This window comes from Xenopus tropicalis, chromosome 7, assembly GCF_000004195.4.
Source record: "Xenopus tropicalis strain Nigerian chromosome 7, UCB_Xtro_10.0, whole genome shotgun sequence".
Lineage (NCBI taxonomy): Eukaryota > Metazoa > Chordata > Amphibia > Anura > Pipidae > Xenopus > Xenopus tropicalis.
Genome location: NC_030683.2, coordinates 113,155,503 through 113,176,802, shown reverse-complemented (window position 1 = coordinate 113,176,802; position 21,300 = coordinate 113,155,503). Strand labels below are relative to the sequence as shown.

Sequence of the window (21,300 nt, the reverse complement as noted above, 5' to 3'; positions counted from 1 at the left end):
TTTTAAAGGGTAGCTAATGATTTATGATACCAAGCTATCAAATTGCCCATTATGGTTGCTGTGACAGTTAGTGGAAGTGTGCTGTCTGTACAATTGTGTGATATTATCATTCAGGGTCCATGGATGCCACCTGCTTTGGTACATCTGTGCATATTGGGCATCATGTCACCCCATCACGTGTGAGTTAAATGCGGGATATTGTAAAATTTTTAAAATTTTTTAGAAATGGTATAAATACCGCTAAGTTTAGGAAAGCTTTGTATGGGGGTACAGTCTATGAGGGCAATTGGGGGCACTTTCTATGGAGGCATTGTGTATGGAGGGTACTTTCTATGGGGGCTTCTGTCTATGGGGCAATTGAGGGCACTGTCTATGGGGTCAATTGGAGGCACTGTCTATATGGTCAGTTGGGGGCACTTTCTATGGGGGGGGTAATGTCTATGGGGCAATTGGGGGTACTGTCTATTGGGGCACTGTGTATGGGGGGCAAAGCTGGTACATAGTTAGAACTCACTTATAGTTATAGTTAAATTTATATGTAGGAGTTGCTATATTGTTTTCCTTAGGTAGTACAGTATGAGGGTATAGCACATTTGCATCTGATCCCACCATTTCAACTATATAAAAGGAGTAGTTTTAGAAAAAAATGTGGTGTTAATTGGGGCTTGACCACCAAAGTGGGCGTGGTCAAACGCGCACCAAATCTTTTTCTCCCTCTTCATTTTTCAAATCTTGGGAGGTATGCAACTTTTACATAGCAGGGCAACAGTACATTATATTTTAAAGGAGACATATACCATCATTTTTAACTTTATACTAAAATGTAGCTAATACTATAAAATTGAATAAAATAACGTTTATTTTTTACCAACTAATCAAGAACGCTGGGCAATTGCTGTACAGACGCTGAAGCCCCTCCCAATTGCAGGGCTTCCGGCTAGCGGAAACAGGCTGTCTGTAGCTGGGGCCGCCGGCCCGAGCTTCTTCCTATAGAACCGCGGCAGCCACTAAGAGAAGCCTGAGCGTGAGATGTGGGCGGCAATTTTGATAACGTCATTTTGGCGCCCACGTCAGTCCCGCTGGGGTCCTGATCTGCTGTTCTGCTCCCAGCCGGCCGGCCCGCCCGTCCCTCCCAACCCACCCCGCCTGCCCGTCCCTCCCAACCCCGCCCTCCCCACTAGCGGCTCACTTTGCTCCCAGATTCGCTGCGTCTGTGAGGAATGTTAGGAATCTCTTTATAAAAAAAAATGTTATTCATAATAAAGGAGTCAAAACTTTTTCTGCTATAAACTGACCCTAATGATAACTAAATGTGTGTTATTTGCTTGCAACTCCCTGCATCCATGTTAGGTTCCTGTTATATATAGTTATATTGTTTATTTATTTGATCAGGTTCTGAAAGTGAAACTGCAGCTATGAGAGTTTTTTACACGTAACTCCCTGTAACTTGTACTTTGACACCTAAACTGGGTTTTTTGGTATTTTCTCCTGCAACAACTCCCTGCATCCAATCCTACAGTGTCCCTGCCCATCAGTGTTATGATCTGCAGTCGCTATGAGAGTTTTTTACATGCAACTCCCAGTACGGGGTCTTGCCATAATTTCGATCTCCATACCTTAAATCTACTAAGAAATCAATAAAATATTAATTGAACCCAATAGGATTATTTTGCATCTGGTAAGGATTAATTAAATCTTAGTTGGGATCAAATACAAAGCACTGTTTTATTTTTACAGAGAAAAAGGAAATAAATATTAAAAATCTGAATTATTTAATTAAAATGGGGTCTATGGGAGACAGGCTTTCCGTAATTCGGAGCTTTCTGGATATTGGGTTTCCACATAAGGGATCCCATACCTGTATTAGATTTTAAATAATGCAGAATTGGATCACTATGACCCTAGTCACATGGGGTTAGTTGGCATTTCTGTGCTTCTGATGAAACTGAACCTGCTGTGTGTTGTGTAAATGGTAAATGTACTTGGTACCGTAAATATTATTGAAACCCTTAGAAATAAGTTTAAGAAATAAAAATTGGGGGGCGGGGGAATCAGGTGAACAAATCTACATGCAGTGTAACAATATGATGAAAATTGATAGTTACTAGCTCTGATATAATTAAGGAGTATGCCCGGGATCGCTGCCGTTTCCAGAGGCGCATTGCTGAGACAGAAGCTGCCATTGGATTCTGCATGGAGCCCCCGCACAGAAAGAAAATCTGGGCTCGTCTCCATGAAAGCAGTAATGAGTAGAAATATAGCTGTAACTGCCCACTCTGTATTGTAATCGGGGTATTACCAAGCTACCCACAGATTTATTTATTTTTTTTTTTTTTACTTATGTGGGCAGACTATTTAATTTGCCACTGCATTTTTATTACCGATACTGCTGCATTATTAAACATTGTTTTAAACATATACATATTGTTAAAAAAAATGCTACTGTTTGGTTCCTGTATTTAAAATTGTCTCTCTTAAAAGGCACTTTAAAATTCTGGCATGGCCAAGTTAGGTAATAGAGCCCTGATATTGAACACTATGGATGAACCTGTTCACAAAGCCACCTGTGTATAGCTAGCAGTTCATCTGATTTGAATTGGTAACCTTCTAACCTGCACCTTTCCTGATGTTGTTGAATTCCAAACCTCAGTATCCCCCCCCATCAGTGGGATGCTGGGAGTTTTAGTGCAGCTAAAACAAAGTTGCTCTCTCTAGTACAGATTTGCTCCTTTTACAGATACTTTTTTTTTTTTTTTTCTTTTCCCCAATCCCTTTAATACTGACCACCTATAAAATGGCCAAGAATGAAAGTGTAGCAATATCTGTGCTGTAGTCCTAACCCTGCAGCATGTCTTTTTTATGGGATTGATCTGCCCAAAGCCCTACTATGCTCTGAATATTCCCTATCGCCAATATCTACCTCTCATTACCCAGTGCAGAAAAGTGGCTTTTTTTAATTTCTCTTTTTATAATCCTATATATTGAGTTAAGCTTTGCTTGCCAAGTCATGTTTTCATTCTGTTATGCTGTGATATTAAACACAGATTAAAGTGTTACAAATGTAAATCCCCGGTGATCTCGTTTGTATTCTGTATATGGATGCCTCACCATGAAACCCCCCCCAAAAGCTAAACATATTGGTGGTCATTTAGAGTGCTCATTCTAGTAGTACTTGCACCCCTGGATGCAAAGTCAGTGCATTGGGTGTCAGTGGAGTTGACGCAAGAAGATTTTCTTTTTTTGGGTCCAGCTGGGATGGGCACACAAGCCACTGCTTTCAGGTCAAACGTTTTTCAAAAAGATTTTTTGTTGCCTATTTCGATGTTAAACATAGAGCTGCGCGCAAACTCTCTACTTATGAGACAGTCCCCCTAGTTACACAGGCTTTAGGCCGGAATGTTTCATTTCCACAGAAGATGCCAACTGCTCTTCTGTAACGGACAACACGCTAGGACAACAGACCAAAAAGCACCTACTACAGTTGAGAGGAAGGATAGCTCAATTGGACTGGGGCGACACCCTGGTAAGGTTGGGTGGGCTGGGAATCCAGGGTTAGGGTTCGATTCCCGCATGAGATCGTTCCTCCGATGTTTTGTTTTTTTTTGTTTTTTTTTGCTCAATGTGTTGTTTTTATTGAAATTTGCATTCGGAGTTGTAAGATTTACATTCATTCGTTTTCCCAGTGGGGGGGGGGGGGGGGGGGGGGGGATTCTTGCACCTTCCTTAGTTTTTGGACTCTCCCTTGACCCCCAGTCCCAGTACATGGAAGTGTGTCTGTCAGAGACGCGCTCGGGTGCTGTTTTGACTTTTTCAGTGGCTGCATTCACATTTCCCCACCAATCCTCTTTTTGCAATTTTAAAGGGCAGCTAATGATTTATGATACCAAGCTATCAAATTGCCCATTATGGTTGCTGTGACAGTTAGTGGAAGTGTGCTGTCAGTACAATTGTGCGATATTATCATTCAGGGTCCATGGATGCCACCTAATTTGGTACATCTGTGCATATTGGGCATCATGTCACCCCATCACGTGTGAGTTAAATGCGGGATATTGTAAAATTTTTTAAAATTTTTAGAAATGGTATAAATACCGCTAAGTTTAGGAAAGCTTTGTATGGGGGTACATTGTATGGAGGCATTGCGTATGGCGCCCACGTCAGTCCCGCTGGGGTCCTGATCTGCTGTTCTGCTCCCGGCCGGCCCGCCCGTCCGTCCCTCCCAACCCACCCCGCCCTCCCCACTAGCAGCTCACTGTGCTCCCAGATTCGCTGCGTCTGTGAGGAATGTAAGGAATCTCTTACTAAAAAAAAAATGTTATTCATAATAAAGGAGTCAAAACTTTTTCTGCTATAAACTGACCCTAATGATAACTAAATGTGTGTTATTTGCTTGCAACTCCCTGCATCCATGTTAGGTTCCTGTTATATATAGTTATATTGTTCATTTACTTGATCAGGTTCTGAAAGTGAAACAGCAGCTATGAGAGTTTTTTACACGCAACTCCCTGTAACTTGTACTTTGATTCCTAAACTGGGTTTTTTTGTTATTTTCTCCTGCAACAACTCCCTGCACCCAATCCTACAGTGTCCCTGCCCATCAGTGTTACGTTCTGCAGTCGCTATGAGAGCTTTTTACATGCAACTCCCAGTACGGGGTCTTGCCATAATTTCGATCTCCATACCTTAAGTCTACTAAGAAATCAATAAAACATTAATTAAACCCAATAGGATTATTTTGCATCCGGTAAGGATCAATTAACCCTTTAAGTGCCCGCCGAATTCGTCATTTCAGTTCCCCCCAGTGCCAGACATTTTGTAAACATTCTGTGCTCTCTCAATGTAGGGGCTTTTACTGGGGGCAGGGTTAAGTTTAGGTAGGCAAACTATATATTGTTTTTTTTAGGAGAACCTGAGCTTTCCAAATCTACCTGAGTTTTTGTGTATTTCCACTTCTGGAACAAGATTTAGAGCTTGAAATACAAAAAAAAAATAAATAAAATGCTATTTTTCATGATATAAGGATTTCTACCAGAAACATATTTTATTTTATGGACAAAAATTCAACTGATTTGGAAAGCCTCATGTCTCCCGAACGTGCCAATACCTGATATGTATAGTTTTATTGAGATTTCGGACTTCTATAGATCAAAAACTCCCAATAGTAAATTACTAAATTTTCAAAGCATTACAGCAGAATACGGCATACTTTACATTCCAAAGCCAAAAATCCTGGAACATTAGGTTTACCCCAGGAAACCATACATTTTTGAAAACAACACATTCTGACGAATCCGAAATAGGTAACTGTCTTCCAACTCCTAAGTATCAAACGGCAATGCTTTACTGAATTTAGCATTTTCTATAAAAAAATATGAAAATTCTAAAAAATCACCTCAAATCTTCCACTTTCAAGCACCTTACAGTGGTTTAAAAAACTATTTGCCCCCTTCCTGATTTCTTATTCTTTTGCATGTTTGTCACACAAAATGTTTCTGCTCATCAAAAACCGTTAACTATTAGTCAAAGATAACATAATTGAACACAAAATGCAGTTTTTAAATGAAGGTTTACGTTATTAAGGGAGAAAAAAAACTCCAAATCTACATGGCCCTGTGTGAAAAAGTGATTGCCCCCCTTGTTAAAAAATAACTTAACTGTGGTTTATCAATTTCAATTTTCAATTTCAATATCAATTTCTGTAGTCACCCCCAGGCCTGATTACTGCCACACCTGTTTCAATCAAGAAATCACTTAAATAGGAGCTACCTGACACAGAGAAGTAGCCCAAAAGCACCTCAAAAGCTAGACATCATGCCAAGATCCAAAGAAATTGAGGAACAAATGAGAACAAAAGTAATTGAGATCTATCAGTCTGGTAAAGGTTATAAAGCCATTTCTAAAGCTTTGGGACTCCAGCGAACCACAGTGAGAGCCATTATCCACAAATGGCAAAAACATGGAACAGTGGTGAACCTTCCCAGGAGTGGCCGGCCGACCAAAATTACCCCAAGAGCGCAGAGACAACTCATCCGAGAGGCCACAAAAGACCCCAGGACAACATCTAAAGAACTGCAGGCCTCACTTGCCTCAATTAAGGTCAGTGTTGACGACTCCACCATAACAAAGAGACTGGGCAAAAACGGCCTGCATGGCAGATTTCCAAGGCGCAAACCACTTTTAAGCAAAAAGAACATTATGGCTCGTCTCAATTTTGCTAAAAAACATCTCAACGATTGCCAAGACTTTTGAGAAAATACCTTGTGGACCGACGAGACAAAAGTTGAACTTTTTGGAAGGTGCATGTCCCGTTACATCTGGCGTAAAAGTAACACAGCATTTCAGAAAAAGAACATCATACCAACAGTAAAATATGGTGGTGGTAGTGTGATGGTCTGGGGTTGTTTTGCTGCTTCAGGACCTGGAAGGCTTGCTGTGATAGATGGAACCATGAATTCTACTGTCTACCAAAAAATCCTGAAGGAGAATGTCCGGCCATCTGTTCGTCAACTCAAGCTGAAGCGATCTTGGGTGCTGCAGCAGGACAATGACCCAAAACACACCAGCAAATCCACCTCTGAATGGCTGAAGAAAAACAAAATGAAGACTTTGGAATGGCCTAGTCAAAGTCCTGACCTGAATCCTATTGAGATGTTGTGGCATGACCTTAAAAAGGCGGTTCATGCTAGAAAACCCTCAAATAAAGCTGAATTACAACAATTCTGCAAAGATGAGTGGGCCAAAATTCCTCCAGAGCGCTGTAAAAGACTCGTTGCAAGTTATCGCAAACGCTTGATTGCAGTTATTGCTGCTAAGGGTGGCCCAACCAGTTATTAGGTTCAGGGGGCAATTACTTTTTCACACAGGGCCATGTAGGTTTGGATTTTTTTTCTCCCTAAATAATAAAAACCCTCATTTAAAAACTGCATTTTGTGTTTACTTGTGTTATCTTTGACTAATAGTTAAATGTGTTTGATGATCAGAAACATTTTGTGTGACAAACATGCAAAAGAATAAGAAATCAGGAAGGGGGCAAATAGTTTTTCACACCACTGTATCTCCCACATAACATTAGGTACCAAGAAAACACACCCTAAATATGAAAGCCAGGGGTCCACTGAACAGTTTGATGCCCATTGTGCATAGGATCACCGGTGTATCTGGAATTTAGAAACCCCAAAAGGAAGTTAGTACATACAGTGGCTTGCAAAAGTATTCAGCCCCCTTGAACTTTTCCACATTTTGTCACATTACAGAAAAACTGATTGGTACACTTTCAGCTGATGAAAGGGTGACCAGCTGACAACTTCTTGGGCAGACAGCAATTTGTTGCTTGCATTGCAGATCACAAGCAGCCAATCACCAGACAGGCTACCTACGCCATAGAGCCTTGTGGCTACCAGTGCTTATACCGTGGAATCCAACAGTAACAGGTAAATGCTGCATGGAAAGGCAATGCTGAGGTTCAGAATGAGCAAAATGTTTGTTAATGCTAAAAACTCTTAAGGGCAACTTGTCTTTTGCACACTGTTCCTTTAAGAGAAAGTTTCAGCGCTGGAATCACTGACAAGGTCATTACAATGAGAGCCCCCTAAGAAACATGGTTCCCTGTGTGCGTGGATCTTCTCTGCCTCCTGTCACCATCCATCTTCCCGTCCTTCCTCATGGAGTGAGTGTATTTGGCTCCATCCATCTTCCCATCAACTCTGACCAGCTTCCCTGTCCCTGCTGAAGAGAAGCCCCCCCAGAGCATGATGCTGCCACCCCATATGTGACAGTGGGGATGGTGTGTTCAGAGTGATGTGCAGTGTTAGTTTTCCGTCACACATAGCGTTTTGCATTTTGGCCAAAAAGTTCAATTTTGGACTCATCTGACCAGAGCACCTTCTTCCACATGTTTGCTGTGTCCCCCACATGGCTTGTGGCAAACTGCAAACGGGACTTCTTATGGTTTTCTGTTAACAATGGCTTTCTTCTTGCCACTCTTCCATAAAGGCCAACTTTGTGCAGTGCACGACTAATAGTTGTCCTATGGACAGATTCCCCCACCTGAGCTGTAGATCTCTGCAGCTCCCCCAGAGTCACCATGGGCCTCTTGGCTGCATTTCTGATCAGCGCTCTCCTTGTTCGGCCTGTGAGTTTAGGGGGACGGCCTTGTCTTGGTAGGTTTACAGTCGTGCCATACTCCTTCCATTTCTGAATGATCGCTTGAACAGTGCTCCGTGGGATGTTCAAGGCTTTGGAAATCTTTTTGTAGCCTAAGCCTGCTTTAAATTTCTCAATAACTTTATCCCTGACCTGTCTGGTGTGTTCTTTGGACTTCATGGTGTTGTTGCTCCCAATATTCTCTTAGACACCCTCTGAGGCCGTCACAGAGCAGCTGTATTTGTACTGACATTAGATTACTCACAGGTGCACTCTATTTAGTCATTAGCACTCATCAGGCAATGTCTATGGGCAACTGACTGCACTCAGACCAAAGGGGGCTGAATAATTACGCACACCCCACTTTGCAGTTATTTATTTGTAAAAAATGTTTGGAATCATGTATGATTTTCGTTCCACTTCTCACGTGTACACCACTTTGTATTGGTCTTTCACGTGGAATTCCAATAAAATTGATTCATGTTTGTGGCTGTAATGTGACAAAATGTGGAAAAGTTCAAGGGGGCCCAATACTTTTGCAAGCCACTGTACAAATTGCCCAGGAGATCTCTTTAGCTACTGAAAATTCAACACATTTACTGCATTTTCTGTGGGGTAAAAACACAAAAAAATACATTGACCCCCCAAAACCATATATTTTTGGAAAGTACACATTCGGGCGAATTCAAAATTGGTATCCATGTCTTTCTACTCCAAACTACAGAGTCGCAGTGCTTTCCCAAAATTGCTAGTTTTGGTGAAATACCTGAAAATCACATCAAATCTTCCACTTTCAAGCACCATATCTCCCACATAACATTAGGTACCAAGAAAACACACCCTAAATATGAAAGCCAAGGGTCCGCTGAACAGTTTGATGCCCATTGTGCAGAGGATCACCGATGTATCTGGCATTTAGAGACCCCAAAAGAAGTTAGTGCATACAAAGTGTATACACTGCAATATAAGCTACCGGCATGTGCATTATGCGGCATAAGACCCCCTAACAGTAAGGAGACCCTAGAAAACTATATATTTTCCAAAAGTACACAATCTGAGAAAACAAAAATGGGTAAATACATCTTTCTACTGCAAACTACCAAACTACAAAGCTATGCTAAACAATGGTTTTTATGACATTTCTGAAAATTGTCACAGCTTGCATTTTACCCCATTATGTACCCCCACAATTTGTACCGTATCAACATAAAACATTCCAAATATGAACGCTAGGGGTCTACTGAACAGTTTGATGCCCTATATGCATAGATTTACCAAACTATGTAGGGTACAGGGGCACCCAAGTAAAAATAGTGCATTTCACATAAGACGCTCCGGCTCATGCAGTTTTTGCACCCGGTATGTGTATTATGCGGCATAAGACCCCCTAACAGTAAAGACACCCTAGAAAACCATATATTTTCTGAAAGTACACATTCTGACAAAACAAAAATGGGTAAATAAAACTTTCTACTGCAAATTACCAAATTACAAAGCTATACTAAACAGAACTGTTTTTGTGATATTTCTGAAAATCATCACAAAGCTTGCATGTTGCCCCATTATGTACCCCACATTTAGTAACGTACCAACATAAAACATTCTAACTATGAACGCCACTAGTCTACTGAACAGTTTGATGCCCAATATGAATAGATTTACCAAACTATGGGGTACAGAGGATGCCAAATTGAAATACAGCAGACAAAATGTCCATGTGCAAAGACAAGTAACAAAGAACAATGTAAAAAGCAATAAAATTGATAAAAATAAAAAAAAATCACTAAAATAATTTTTTTTATTTTTGCCTAATAATATCTGCGGGCAGAATAACAGTTTGTCTGTAAAACTTATTTGCCCAAGCCAAAATACTCAAAGTCAAGCGAACAACAACTATGCATAACTGAAAATGCTATAAAATGGCTAAACATGCAGTAAAATACCCAAAAATGCACCAAAATCACAGAAAATGTAGTAGAAACACCAAAATAATACACAAAAGGTATTGCGCAGTGCGGTTAGCGAATACACTATCCGCAATGGCAATAAAACATTTTTTTCAGGCAGGAATAAAAACGATGCGATTAAAAAAAAAAAAAATTACAAAATTACGTAAGTGTGTAAGTGTGTGTGTACATTAGGTAAAATGTGTTTTGTGTCCATGTGTGTGAGTGTGCAAGCAAGTGTGAGTTTTCTCTAAGTGCTGTAAGTGATGAATGTGTGAAAACCTCACAAAAATGCATGTGTGTGTGTGTAAGTGTGAGTATAAGTGTGTATTAGTGTAATAAGTGTGTGATTGTGTGTTTGTGTGTGTATTTGCCACCTACTTGAGGTCTAGGTGAGGATCTGCAGGAGAAAAACGATCTGGCACAGCAACAGCATTAACTCATGTGAGGGGGCGTGTCAGGAAGCAGGGGGGCCAGAGGGGGAAGCTGGAGAAGGGAGAGGAGCTGCAGGGAAAGCCACGTGGATGGCAGGTATGTCCCATGGGGCCCCTGGGCGATCGCAACCCAGGGGCCACTCGTTCCCCCCTCTGACTATTGTCTAGAGGCTGGGGAACGAGTGGGGAGCGAAGGAACGGCTTGAAAAGCCATTCCTCCGCTCTCAAAACCGGAAGTGCAACAGGACGTAGAATCTACGTTCTGTGGCACTTAGGTACTTTAGTACCCAGGACGTAGATTCTACGTCCTGTGGCACTAAAAAGGTTAAATCTTAGTTGGGATCAAATACAAAGCACTGTTTTATTTTTTACAGAGAAAAAGGAAATAAATATTAAAAATCTGAATTATTTAATTAAAATGGGGTCTATAGGAGACAGGCTTTCCGTAATTCGGAGCTTTCTGGATATTGGGTTTCCACATAAGGGATCCCATACCTGTATTAGATTTTAAATAATGCAGAATTGGATCACTATGACCGTAGTCACATGGGGTTAGTTGGCATTTCTGTGCTTCTGATGAAACTGAACCTGCTGTGTGTTGTGTAAATGGTAAATGTACTTGGTACCATAAATATTATTGAAACCCTTAGAAATAAGTTTAATAAATAAAAATTGGGGGGCGGGGAAATCAGGTGAACAAATCTACATGCAATGTAACAATATGATGAAAATTGATAGTTACTAGCTCTGATATAATTAATGGTCAAATGAATCCACTCTTGATAACCGGAATGAAGATTCTGTCTGTACGTTGTTCTTAAATAAAGTGCTGGTTAAAGAAATGAGCTATTTATATAGGGCCCCCCATTAACACACGTGCGCAGTACAAAAATGTTGGCAGGCCCCTTATTGTGTGTAATATAACCAGCTCACGTTCATCTATAATAAGCAGCTCATTGATTTGATGTGTTAATTAAAATTCAGTGCATTGGGTGTCAGTGGAGTTGACGCAAGAAGATTTTCTTTTTTTGGGTCCAGCTGGGATGGGCACACAAGCCACTGCTTTCAGGTCAAACGTTTTTCAAAAAGATTTTTTTTTGCCTATTTCGATGTTAAACATAGAGCTGCGTGCAAACTCTCTACTTATGAGACAGTCCCCCTAGTTACACAGGCTTTAAGCCGGAATGTTTCATTTCCACAGAAGATGCCAACTGCTCTTCTGTAACGGACAACACGCTAGGACAACAGACCCAAAAGCACCTACTACAGTTGAGAGGAAGGATAGCTCAATTGGACTGGGGCGACACCCTGGTAAGGTTGGGTGGGCTGGGAATCCAGGGTTAGGGTTCGATTCCCGCATGAGATCGTTCCTCCGATGTTTTGTTTTTTTTTGTTTTTTTTTTGCTCAATGTGTTGTTTTTATTGAAATTTGCATTCGGAGTTGTAAGATTTACATTCATTCGTTTTCCCAGTGGGGGGGGGGGGGGGGGATTCTTGCACCTTCCTTAGTTTTTGGACTCTCCCTTGACCCCCAGTCCCAGTACATGGAAGTGTGTCTGTCAGAGACGCGCTCGGGTGCTGTTTTGACTTTTTCAGTGGCTGCATTCACATTTCCCCACCAATCCTCTTTTTGCAATTTTAAAGGGCAGCTAATGATTTATGATACCAAGCTATCAAATTGCCCATTATGGTTGCTGTGACAGTTAGTGGAAGTGTGCTGTCAGTACAATTGTGCGCTATTATCATTCAGGGTCCATGGATGCCACCTGCTTTGGTACATCTGTGCATATTGGGCATCATGTCACCCCATCACGTGTGAGTTAAATGCGGCATATTGTAAAATTTTTTAATTTTTTTTAGAAATGGTATAAATACCGCTAAGTTTAGGAAAGCTTTGTATGGGGGTACTGTCTATGAGGGCAATTGGGGGCACTTTCTATGGAGGCATTGTGTATGGAGGGTACTTTCTATGGGGGCTTCTGTCTATGGGGCAATTGAGGGCACTGTCTATGGGGTCAATTGGAGGCACTGTCTATATGGTCAGTTGGGGGCACTTTCTATGGGGGGGGGTAATGTCTATGGGGCAATTGGGGGTACTGTCTATTGGGGCACTGTGTATGGGGGGCAAAGCTGGTACATAGTTAGAACTCACTTATAGTTATAGTTAAATTTATATTTTATATGTAGGAGTTGCTATATTGTTTTCCTTAGGTAGTACAGTATGAGGGTATAGCACATTTGCATCTGATCCCACCATTTCAACTATATAAAAGGAGTAGTTTTAGAAAAAAATGTGGTGTTAATTGGGGCTTGACCACCAAAGTGGGCGTGGTCAAACGCGCACCAAATCTTTTTCTCCCTCTTCATTTTTCAAATCTTGGGAGGTATGCAACTTTTACATAGCAGGGCAACAGTACATTATATTTTAAAGGAGACATATACCATCATTTTTAACTTTATACTAAAATGTAGCTAATACTATAAAATTGAATAAAATAACGTTTATTTTTTACCAACTAATCAAGAACGCTGGGCAATTGCTGTACAGACGCTGAAGCCCCTCCCAATTGCAGGGCTTCCGGCTAGCGGAAACAGGCTGTCTGTAGCTGGGGCCGCCGGCCCGAGCTTCTTCCTATAGAACCGTGGCAGCCACTAAGAGAAGCCTGAGCGTGAGATGTGGGCGGCGATTTTGATAACGTCATTTTGGCGCCCACGTCAGTCCCGCTGGGGTCCCGATCTGCTGTTCTGCTCCCGGCCCGCCTGCCCGTCCCTCCCAACCCCGCCCTCCCCACTAGCGGCTCACTGTGTTCCCAGATTCGCTGCGTCTGTGAGGAATGTTAGGAATCTCTTTATAAAAAAAAAAATGTTATTCATAATAAAGGAGTCAAAACTTTTTCTGCTATAAACTGACCCTAATGATAACTAAATGTGTGTTATTTGCTTGCAACTCCCTGCATCCATGTTAGGTTCCTGTTATATATAGTTATATTGTTTATTTACTTGATCAGGTTCTGAAAGTGAAACTGCAGCTATGAGAGTTTTTTACACGCAACTCCCTGTAACTTGTACTTTGACACCTAAACTGGGTTTTTTGGTATTTTCTCCTGCAACAACTCCCTGCATCCAATCCTACAGTGTCCCTGCCCATCAGTGTTATGATCTGCAATCGCTATGAGAGTTTTTTACATGCAACTCCCAGTACGGGGTCTTGCCATAATTTCGATCTCCATACCTTAAATCTACTAAGAAATCAATAAAATATTAATTGAACCCAATAGGATTATTTTGCATCTGGTAAGGATTAATTAAATCTTAGTTGGGATCAAATACAAAGCACTGTTTTATTTTTACAGAGAAAAAGGAAATAAATATTAAAAATCTGAATTATTTAATTAAAATGGGGTCTATGGGAGACAGGCTTTCCGTAATTCGGAGCTTTCTGGATATTGGGTTTCCACATAAGGGATCCCATACCTGTATTAGATTTTAAATAATGCAGAATTGGATCACTATGACCCTAGTCACATGGGGTTAGTTGGCATTTCTGTGCTTCTGATGAAACTGAACCTGCTGTGTGTTGTGTAAATGGTAAATGTACTTGGTACCGTAAATATTATTGAAACCCCTAGAAATAAGTTTAAGAAATAAAAATTGGGGGGCGGGGGAATCAGGTGAACAAATCTACATGCAGTGTAACAATATGATGAAAATTGATAGTTACTAGCTCTGATATAATTAAGGAGTATGCCCGGGATCGCTGCCGTTTCCAGAGGCGCATTGCTGAGACAGAAGCTGCCATTGGATTCTGCATGGAGCCCCCGCACAGAAAGAAAATCTGGGCTCGTCTCCATGAAAGCAATAATGAGTAGAAATATAGCTGTAACTGCCCACTCTGTATTGTAATCGGGGTATTACCAAGCTACCCACAGATTTATTTATTTATTTTTTTTACTTATGTGGGCAGACTATTTAATTTGCCACTGCATTTTTATTACCGATACTGCTGCATTATTAAACATTGTTTTAAACATATACATATTGTTAAAAAAAATGCTACTGTTTGGTTCCTGTATTTAAAATTGTCTCCCTTAAAAGGCACTTTAAAATTCTGGCATGGCCAAGTTAGGTAATAGAGCCCTGATATTGAACACTATGGATGAACCTGTTCACAAAGCCACCTGTGTATAGCTAGCAGTTCATCTGATTTGAATTGGTAACCTTCTAACCTGCACCTTTCCTGATGTTGTTGAATTCCAAACCTCAGTATCCCCCCCATCAGTGGGATGCTGGGAGTTTTAGTGCAGCTAAAACAAAGTTGCTCTCTCTAGTACAGGTTTGCTCCTTTTACAGATACTTTTTTTTTTTTTTTTCTTTTCCCCAATCCCTTTAATACTGACCACCTATAAAATGGCCAAGAATGAAAGTGTAGCAATATCTGTGCTGTAGTCCTAACCCTGCAGCATGTCTTTTTTATGGGATTGATCTGCCCAAAGCCCTACTATGCTCTGAATATTCCCTATCACCAATATCTACCTCTCATTACCCAGTGCAGAAAAGTGGCTTTTTTTAATTTCTCTTTTTATAATCATATATATTGAGTTAAGCTTTGCTTGCCAAGTCATGTTTTCATTCTGTTATGCTGTGATATTAAACACAGATTAAAGTGTTACAAATGTAAATCCCCGGTGATCTCGTTTGTATTCTGTATATGGATGCCACACCATGAAACCCCCCCAAAAGCTAAACATATTGGTGGTCATTTAGAGTGCTCATTCTAGTAGTACATGCACCCCTGGATGCAAAGTCAGTGCATTGGGTGTCAGTGGAGTTGACGCAAGAAGATTTTCTTTATTGGGTCCAGCTTGGATGGGCACACAAGCCACTGCTTTCAGGTCAAACGTTTTTCAAAAAGATTTTTTGTTGCCTATTTCGATGTTAAACATAGAGCTGCGCGCAAACTCTCTACTTATGAGACAGTCCCCCTAGTTACACAGGCTTTAAGCCGGAATGTTTCATTTCCACAGAAGATGCCAACTGCTCTTCTGTAACGGACAACACGCTAGGACAACAGACCAAAAAGCACCTACTACAGTTGAGAGGAAGGATAGCTCAATTGGACTGGGGCGACACCCTGGTAAGGTTGGGTGGGCTGGGAATCCAGGGTTAGGGTTCGATTCCCGCATGAGATCGTTCCTCCGATGTTTTGTTTTTTTTTGCTCAATGTGTAGTTTTTATTGAAATTTGCATTCGGAGTTGTAAGATTTACATTCATTCGTTTTCCCAGTGGGGGGGGGGGATTCTTGCCCCTTCCTTAGTTTTTGGACTCTCCCTTGACCCCCAGTCCCAGTACATGGAAGTGTGTCTGTCAGAGACGCGCTCGGGTGCTGTTTTGACTTTTTCAGTGGCTGCATTCACATTTCCCCACCAATCCTCTTTTTGCAATTTTAAAGGGTAGCTAATGATTTATGATACCAAGCTATCAAATTGCCCATTATGGTTGCTGTGACAGTTAGTGGAAGTGTGCTGTCAGTACAATTGTGCGCTATTATCATTCAGGGTCCATGGATGCCACCTGCTTTGGTACATCTGTGCATATTGGGCATCATGTCACCCCATCACGTGTGAGTTAAATGCGGGATATTGTAAAATTTTTTAAAATTTTTAGAAATGGTATAAATACCGCTAAGTTTAGGAAAGCTTTGTATGGGGGTACAGTCTATGAGGGCAATTGGGGGCACTTTCTATGGAGGCATTGTGTATGGCGCCCACGTCAGTCCCGCTGGGGTCCTGATCTGCTGTTCTGCTCCCGGCCGGCCCGCCCGTCCGTCCCTCCCAACCCACCCCGCCCTCCCCACTAGCGGCTCACTGTGCTCCCAGATTCGCTGCGTCTGTGAGGAATGTAAGGAATCTCTTACTAAAAAAAAAATGTTATTCATAATAAAGGAGTCAAAACTTTTTCTGCTATAAACTGACCCTAATGATAACTAAATGTGTGTTATTTGCTTGCAACTCCCTGCATCCATGTTAGGTTCCTGTTATATATAGTTATATTGTTCATTTACTTGATCAGGTTCTGAAAGTGAAACTGCAGCTATGAGAGTTTTAATTAGTTATATCTTAGTTGGGATCAAATACAAAGCACTGTTTTATTATTACAGAGAAAAGGGAATCATTTAACCATGAAATAAACCCAATAGGGCTGTTCTGCCCCCAATAAGGATTAATTATATCTTAGTTGGGATCAAATACAAAGCACTGTTTTATTTTTACAGAGAAAAAGGAAATAAATATTAAAAATATGAATTATTTTCAAGCAGTGACCCTGTCTCCACTATGGGCTAAAACTCAGCGTACCCCACGAAGCAAAGAGAAGCCCAAAGAACATTCTCAACACGAACATTCTAAAACCTGATTATCCCAAATTCAACCACCTAAGGGAAAATGTAGCCTAAGATATACTATATGTTTACGTTAGCACCGTAGTGAATGCATAGTTGCCCCCCGCTTGAACAATAGCATAAACTGCTAATTCCATCTGCTCTAGACACACTAAAAAGAGCATACGACTTAGTTTAAAAATAGGCCAATAGGCCAGATTTGTTGTTTAATATGTTGACTGATGTAACCACTTGTTTTTTTAGTTCTATGATATGGTGCCTCCTCCTCTACCTCCAAGCCAGTCTTAGTGGACCTCCAATCCCTAACCAGTTGGGAAAGATTTCTACTACAAGCCTGTCAAAGAGCTCAACTAACCGTGAGTTTTGTAAAAGCAAAAGATTACTCGCAAACAAACAATGACATCCCTACAATTGAAAATGATCTCTCACAATGTCCAGGGCTTTAATTCCCCTAACAAGAGGACAAAGGCATTTAAATATTATCATACAACCCATGCTGATATCCTCTTGTTACAGGAAACACACTTCTCAACTACATCCTGCCCAAAATTTTTGTCATCTTACTTTCCCACATTCTACACAGCAAATGGATCAAACAAAACGAAAGGGGTCACCATAGCCCTACGAAAAGGTCTCCCATTATCAGTGCATAAGGAAATCAAAGATTCAGAAGGAAGATATCTCCAAGACCAACGTATAACATTAGTAAACTATTACAGCCCTAATGCAGGCCAAACAACATTCTTAATTGATTTATTACACCTGGTACAACAATATAAGGAGGGAGTTTTATTAATGGCAGGAGACTCAAATATAAGTTTAGACCCAGGAATGGATAGATCAAGCCCCCTAGTACCTTCCCAAAGACTGCCTACATCTACAAACCGAGGGCTCCATGACCTCAAAAAAAACGTTAGCAAACCAACAACTTTTAGATATCTGGAGAGAATTACACCCTAGGCAAAGAGATTACACTTTTTACTCAAACCCCCATTCGAGCTATTCTCGAATAGATCATATATGGGTTCCACAAACCCTGTTAACAAAGGTAGCCTCCTCTAAAATACATACCACATCATGGTCAGACCACTCCCCACTATCACTAGTCCTGAATGATATATACGACAAACCGATGACACGAAAATGGAGGCTAAACGATACATTTTTAAAGCTCCCACAGATTCAGCAAGAGATTCAAAACCACCTAAATCAATATTTTAGTGAAAATGAACACAGCGTTCAGTCGAATGTTACTCTATGGGAAGCTCATAAAGTGGTCATGAGAGGACACATTATTAACTCAATTGCACACAAAATTAAACAAACAAATCAACAAACAAAGATTCTTCAAACTAAATTAGAAGCCCTAGAAAACCAAAACAAAAAGAATTCTGCTCCCACATTAAGAACCCAACTGGCCAATCTTAGGACAGAATTGGATCTCCTCCTTTCTGCTAAAGCAGCTTCCACACTGCAATGGAGATCCCAGAAGTATTATTCACTGAGTAACAAACCTACTACACTACTAGCCAACAAATTAAATAAACCCCTGAACCCAAAGGTTAAATTCTTTTCTCCCTATATTAATAGATAGAGACCAAGTGGGTGTTGTCCCTAAACGCCAAGCGGCTGATAATATAAGGAGAGCACTCACCTTTATACATATGATCCAGGAAAAATCAATTTTGGGGTCATTACTATCAATTGATTTAAGTAAAGCATTCGATTCAGTCTCCTGGCCATATTTACACTACATAATGGAAAAATGGGGCTTCAAACCTAAATTCAGACACACAATTAAAGCTTTATATAATCATCCAACAGCATATGTGAAGTGGGGTCCATACCACCCAAACTCCTTTTCCTTATCTGGAGGCACAAGACAGGGCTGTCCATTATCCCCAATCCTATTTATTCTCGCCCTGGAACCATTAGCTACATTGATCCGTGAGAATACCGCCATCACTGGTCTTTCCCAGAACTCAACGCAGCACAAAGTATGCTTATTTGCGGACGATATCCTCATGCTTATTACAAAACCACTCACCACTCTACCAAATTTAATCAACATCTTCAATAAATTTGCAGAAATATCCAGCCTAAATATTAATTACTCCAAATCTCATGCTTTGAACATTAATTTACCACAAACAACTGTCAAACTCCTTAAACTAAATTTTGACTTCCACTGGCAAACACAACACCTTAAATACCTGGGAATAAATATAACTGCTAACATACAAGATCTATATAAGCATAACTACCCATCCCTCTGGAATGAACTTACAGAAACGTTAGAGAATTGGTCTAAATATGAGATATCATGGATAGGCCGCATCCATGCAACCCGAATGACAATACTACCCAAGGTCTTATATTACTTCAGAACTTTGCCGATAGGTATTCCAAGGTCAGATATAGATAGATTACAGAATCAGGTAATGAAACTTATCTGGAACGCCAGACCCCCCAGGGTATCTAAAGCAACAATGTTATCATCCAGATTAAAAGGAGGTCTAGGGGTTCCAGACTTTGGAAAATATTATCAAGCTGCCCAGCTATCCAGCATTACTTGCAAACCCGCCTCCAAAGTGGGTAACGATGGAAGAGGCGGAGACCCTACCCATCAAATTGGCAGTGACCCCATGGACCCCATACGTGTTACAACCCAATAATCTCACCCCAATGCTGGAACAAGCTCTGAATATCTGGGACAGAGTAAAATACAAAACCAAATTGCTATCTCCGCATTTCCCAGCATCTCCCTTACTGGGCAATCCGGAATTCCCCCCCGGCTTAGAGGGAAAACCATTTCAATGGTGGGAAAACAGAGGTGTTAAATTTATAAAACAGGTATACGGTCTCACAGGACCACTAAAATGGGAGAGATTCCAGCAACAATATGCAGCCCCCCAGGCTGAAATATTTCGGTACTTGCAAGTACTACATTATCTGAAATCAAAACATAATGAATCCAACAAACCCCCATCTTCATACCTGGAAACTATTTGTATTAGTTACCCCTATTCTAGAGGAATGCTTTCAAAGCTCTACCAAATATTATTGGAACCATACTCCCCACCCAATCTACCCTATATGAAGGCCTGGGAGGGGGACCTGGGGTATCCATTAAATGAGGATACATGGATAAAGGTATGGGACTCAACGGCCCACAGCTCAATCAACACATCTCTGCTGGAAGCAGGATATAAGGTCCTGCTAAGATGGTACTTGGTCCCTGCAAGATTACATAAGATAAACAATGCATATAGTTCCCAGTGCTTTAGAGGATGTGGAGAGGAGGGCACGGCATATCATATCTGGTGGCAATGTCCCAGGGTCCAGCGCTTCTGGACCAGGGTCTACGAACTAATTTTTTCTGCAACCGAGATAAATTTACGAAAATCACCGGAACAAGCCTTGATAGGAACTAAAATCCCGAATATAAATAAACACTCGAGAACTTTGATTACTCAAATTTTTATAGCAGCCAAACTGACTATAGCTAAATCATGGAAATCTCCACTTTTACCAATACAACAACTCAAACATAAAATAAACTGGATTTTAGTAAACGAGAAACTTACAAGCATCTTAAATGATAAACAAAAACAATTTCAAAAAATCTGGGAACCATGGTTAAATTACATTGCACCAACCAGAGAGAACCATGGCCTCCTCTCCAACTGAAATATATAAATGAGGGCAAGGTAAAAAGAAATAAGAAGACTTATTTCTTCCTACCCTGAAATAAACTGTATTAACTTCCCTATCTGTTAACCTACGGTCAGCCCTCACATTTATGACTATGTGGGAATATAAATCATCCTGACAGGAACTACTTACATTACAAGGAATTTAGGGAGGAGAGTGAAAAGGAGGCACCACCTGTTAATTTTGTTAACCTTGTTAATTTAGTTAATCTTTTTGAATTGGTTAAGGCTATAAGTTTGATATGTGATATAAGATATGACTTCCTCCAGACCAACTATACTCCCAGAAGAATTGTACACCAACGTCTGGGAGGATCTTCATTATGGCAAGCTACACAGCGGAATAACCAAAGGTTACGAACGTTACCGAACCCAACATCACCTGCTATCTATAATAAAAAGTTACAAGATTCAGGATAGGTTTGGATCTCAAAAAAGAAAGAATCCAGCCTACCCACAAGCACTTTATTAATAAAGAGACTCAGGATACAAAATTGGTTATCAAACACCGGTTTATTTTATGAAACTTTGCTGTAAAACAATCTTCTTTACAAACTTACCTCTCTGTATAACTGTAAAATTGTGAATAAAAGTTTATAAAAGGAAAAAAAAAAAAAAAAATCTGAATTATTTAATTAAAATGGGGTCTATGGGAGACAGGCTTTCC

General features: G+C 40.6%; 1 protein-coding gene across 2 annotated transcripts in view; it reads left to right on the top strand.

Annotated features, from left to right (window-relative positions):
* Positions 1-21,300, top strand: part of pih1d1 (PIH1 domain containing 1) — a 506,577-nt gene that overhangs the window by 23,430 nt on the left and 461,847 nt on the right. For both annotated transcript variants that reach the window (XM_031904792.1, XM_031904791.1), the window contains exons 6-8: positions 3,414-3,523; positions 11,724-11,833; positions 15,547-15,656. The gene's annotated coding sequence lies outside the window, so the exon portion shown is untranslated. The remainder of the gene's footprint in view (positions 1-3,413; positions 3,524-11,723; positions 11,834-15,546; positions 15,657-21,300) is intronic.